Genomic DNA, 5,091 nt, shown 5'->3' on the forward strand with positions numbered 1-5,091 from the left:
ACATAAGTCAATTGAACCTTGTTTATTTCAAACCCTAATAATCGTTAATTAGGATGATTATTTTCTCATTTTATCATTAATTAGAGTGATTATTTTAAATCTTGGTTAACCACCAATTAGGGTGATTAACTTAACCTTACATCATATTTAATCACTAATTAGAGGGATTATCTTAAACCTGAATAATCATCAATTAGCGTGATTATTTCCTAACCTTCATTATTAATCACCAATCAAGGTGATTATCTTTCTATTTAATCACTAATTAGGGTTATTACTTATTTCCTTATTAATCACTAATTAAGGTGATTATTTTAATCCTTCATATTTGATCACTAATTAAGGTGATTATCTTAATCTGATTTCAATCACTAATTGGAGTGATTACCTCATTTTAAATAGATTTGTTTAATTCAAAAAGTGAGTTATTCTTAATCTATTCCCCTCTCTTCTTCCCCTAGTGGAATTGGCCATTTAGGGTGAGACATATGCTCGAACTACTACGGTTTTGATCCATGAGTGGATTCCAATCCCGCAATGATTGGCACGTAGTGCAACTTCAGTGCTCAAATCCACCATGCAAAAATGGTTAATGTGTATATGTGCCAATTATGTGATTTTCTTTCTTTTTAATAGCCATGATTACTTCAAAATGGAAAATAACGCATTTAGTAAGAGCCCGTTCTTTAGAACGGAAGAGGAGAAGAGTTCCAGACGTTCGCGCCAATTAACCTAAACCCCGAACCCTATCTCAAAGACCAGTTTTCAAAAAAGCTTTATCCATATGAAGTCATCATTGTTTTAAATGATTTTTCTTGAAATTGATTTTAAACAATTTATTAAATAAATCCGTCCCTATTCAGATATTAATAGGGTGGCGACTTCCAAGTTTTATAAAACTCAAAGTCCAGTGCGAGACTTTCGTGGGATTCAGACCGTTAATTAAGACAGTAAAAAATCGGATATCACAGCTTACCAAAATGTCGATACAAAGTCAACTTCTCCAAAAGGCTTGTCAACACTATTTTATGAGCTTCATAGTCTATTTTTGCCTTGTAGAAACCTAACCAATTTATCCCAAGAATAACATCTAGTTCTCCCAAATTAAATTATATCAAATCAGAAGGAAACACACTATCTGCTATCTTAAGAGGCAAATCTTTAAACAACTTGGTTGTAACAGCCCGCACTTGAGAGCTGCTAGCTAATCACACTTCACATTCATAAACCTCAATGACCATTCATAAGCCTTAAATTGAATTATCTTATAGCGTAAACATAACTTTACAAAACGATCCTAGACTTGTGGGTTATTGTCCCACAACATAACAACTTCAAAATTTTAAACCAAAAAGCAAATTACAGAATACTTTACTCGATTCAATAAAATACTTAATTATTAAATTAGACCTGAATAGTCCTAAATACAACCTCTAAATTCAATAGTTAACTACAATTTAATAATCAACTCTCGCTTGAATCCACTATGACCTTCCAACTCAAACCTGTAATTCACGGAGGAAAATACAAAACAAAAACAAACACTAAAATGAGTGAAAAGCTCAGTAACTTTACTTCTGCCCGGCAAAATGATTTTAGTTTGCAAACGTTTTTCATATCATAAACAGACTTGGTAATTATTCGGAAAAGCATCCATCCTTTAAAATCTATCGCTAGCATAGCTCAATTACTTAACACAAATCGCTGGCAAGTACAGGTTTTGGTATAACATAACTGTATACACAAAATTTCGAGTCAAAATAAATAAGACGAGAAACAAAGTAACAAAGAAATTATATTTCAATAAATGTATTGAGTACAATCTCTGTAAACAGTTTATAATGAAAAATAAACTAAGTCCTCTGATTCTGTTTCGTAGCTTGAGAGTGACACGTGTTGGTGTCGACGTGGAGTTGAATGTAGACTAACATGTTGTCAATGTCAACCTGAGTTTGAGTGTGGGATAACGTTTTGTCGACATCAACCTGAGTTTGAGTTTTGTTTGGGTATATTCGAATGAGGGCTGACAAATCTTGAATCTTAGTCGAATATGTTTGAGTGTGTATCTGAACAGTCGGCACAGGTTTGATGTGCTTGTTGACTAATTGCAGAGAGAATTCTAAGAGAATTTGATGAGCTCTTGAGAATAATGATCTTTCCGTCCCCTCAACTGAGAGATGTGAGGTCTATTTATAGGGAATGGAGATCCCTTCATGGACTGGTAATTTTTGGGTTTGGTCCCGCTTATGACTTGGAAGTCTTTTTTTACCTTTTGCCATTTGACCACCTTATTCGGACTAGTAATATGGGCTAGCCCAAATATTTTAAAACCCAAATTATATTTGTTTAATTTAATTTGGATATGTTATTTAAGTGGGCTAAATTAATTAAATTGCGCTAATCATATTTATTTTAGCTCAATAATAATTAATTATTTTAATGTAAAACGCTAATAAATTTTTAGTGTCTACAAATTGCCCCCTCGAGACAGCGTCACGTACACGATTTGAAGTGTTTAATCATGACAAGGTCTCGAATTTGTATTTGGTTTAGCAATTAGGTGACAATCACCGTGTTGAGAGTTGTTTTATAGAGTTATGAACTATTTACAACTCTATTAAGTTTTGGACTCAGGAAAAATAATCCTAATCCAATAAATATTAGGTTATGTTTCCTTCAAGTATATAAATACACAAGACTTGCGTTTAACGTGCATATTAGCAGAATCAATTTGTCGCCCCTGCTTTCAATTCTTTAGAAACTATTAGGGAGTACGTCAATCTGTTGGTCTTCGTTCACATAATCACATACCCAGACATTGGGTTTGACTTGTAAGTTTGCAACCCAATTTGGACTTTTGTGAATACAAGGTAACGCACACACGCAATACATTTTTTTTCAATTCCCACCATCGTCTGATGCTTGATGATTATTCACTGATATAACACTGTGGGTACATCGCTGCTCTTGAATTTGTCTCTTTTTTTTTTTTTTTTTTTTTATGATCAATGTGCAACAGCAGCACCATGTGTCACTACATTACTTTGATACAAAAGAGTGATTGTCTTTAATTTGCTTCTTATTGCAATATGTTTACCACCGTGATTCGTATACTGCCTCCTTTTTTTTTTAAAAAATTCCTTGTATGCCACTTTATCATTATCTGTAGCAAATTCCATGTTTTGTACTGCAATTTGTTTACCGCCTCTCTTTTTTTTTTTTTTATTACTTCAAGGTATTGATTGCCTCCACAATCCATACTGAGATATGTCTATATGGTGTCACTGATGAAGTGTAATGGCAAAAGATACTCACTTTTATATTGTAATCTGTTGCTAACTTACTAGTGGAGCAAGTGCAGCATACCTTTCTTGGCAAGCAGTATCCCAGATTTCAAGCTTGACAGTGGTCGAATCGTACAATGCTATTGTTTCGGAGAGAAATGACGCTCCAACAGCCAATGGATGTAGGATCAAACTGATCACGCACAAAACGAATACAGCTTTTCCCAACACCGGAATCTCCTAGTAGCACAAGCTTTATTTCACTGACAGGATTAAGACCAGATGGTCCTCTCGTAGTCCTATCAGGCATAGAGGAAGCGCAGCCCATTGAGTGATGAAGGTGTGCCGACGAATGGTGGTACTGATCTGGCGATTTTGATGGTGGTGTGTGATCAGGTGATTTGGTGTTGATAAATGGTAGGTGATGAAGTTAGTGAATTAATAAGGAATGATTATGATGCGGCAGAGTGATATGGATTGAGGATTAAGGCGGTTATAAGTTGTGATTTTTTTTTTTTTTTTTTTGTGTGCCGAGTTGTATTGAGTTGGTTTTGAGATGTGGATGTGTTTCAGTGTGGGGAGTTGGATTTAGCATCAGGGATGAATGAGTTATGATGATGGGTCAACGAGGATTTTGAGTGATGATTAATTATAGGTGTAGGTGTAGTGTGATGAAGTGGCGGTGGTGGTAGGAGAGAGAAAATTGAGGTTTTTTTTTATAGATTTTGTGAGGCTTTATAACTCCATATATGGAGTTTTAGGCTATGTTTAGTTCACCTGAAATTTTCTGATCTGAACTTATCTGATCTGATCTGAACTTATTTTTTCTGATCTGATCTGATTTGAACTTATTTTTTTCTGATTACAAGATCTTATCTTTTAGATTTTTCTCAATATATAAGAAAAAAATATAGTCATGTGGGGTCTTGTTTGATTCGTCTCAATGAGTACTTTATTAATATTCAATTATTATAATTTTTATTAATATGTAATGAAAGATATAATGATTTTAAAATATAAGCATGATCTGAACTGATCTGATCTGAACTTATTTTTTCTGATCTGATCTGATCTGATTAGATTTGAAATAAGCAAAAATAAGGTGAACTGAACATAGCCTTAATGACATGCTCACGTTTTGTTTTTTTTTTTCAACAGTTTGGATTTTTGACATATTTTGTTTGCCTTGCAGTACATCATATTTTGTGAGATCCTGAACTTCTAGATTTACTTTGAAGTCCTGCAGACGCCCAAGACTAGTGAGGTGATGATTTTTTTTAACACCCTTTTAGTCGAAAATATTATGTTTGCACAGTATCACTTTTTTGTGTATGTGTACCCGTATATTTTTGTGTGTGTGTATATGTATGACAGTCCCTTGAAGACGAAGACGAAGGCGGGGATTCCGTCGTGATGGGCCACATGTCTTTAGCACTGTGAGCCTGTCAGGGGTGTTATTCATATGTCTTTAGCACTGCGACACTGACACCTCCAGACAGTCTCTTGAAGACGAAGACGAAGGCAGGGATTCCGTCGTGATGGGCCACATGTCTTTAGCACTGTGAGCCTGACAGGGGTGTTATTCATATGTCTTTAGCACTGCGACACTGACACCTCCAGACAGTCCCTTGAAGATGAAGACGAAGGCAGGGATTCCGTCGTGATGGGCCACATGTCTTTAGCGCTGTGAGCCTGTCAGGGGTGTTATTCATATGTCTTTAGCACTGCGACACTGACACCTCCAGACAGTCCTTTGAAGACGAAGACGAAGGTGGGGATTCCGTCGTGATGGGCCACATGTCTTTAG

General features: G+C 35.4%; 1 non-coding gene across 1 annotated transcript; it reads right to left on the reverse strand.

Moving 5' to 3' along the window:
- Positions 1-1,240: 1,240 nt before the first annotated feature.
- Positions 1,241-4,146, reverse strand: LOC104887428 (uncharacterized). The gene is made up of 2 exons (XR_007270954.2): positions 3,367-4,146; positions 1,241-1,505 (listed from the first exon to the last, which is right to left on the reverse strand). It is a non-coding gene; the product is annotated as an uncharacterized LOC104887428 (transcript).
- Between the last annotated feature and the right edge of the window lie 945 nt (positions 4,147-5,091).

Source organism: Beta vulgaris, chromosome 2 (genome assembly GCF_026745355.1).
Source record: "Beta vulgaris subsp. vulgaris cultivar EL10 chromosome 2, EL10.2, whole genome shotgun sequence".
NCBI lineage: Eukaryota > Viridiplantae > Streptophyta > Magnoliopsida > Caryophyllales > Amaranthaceae > Beta > Beta vulgaris.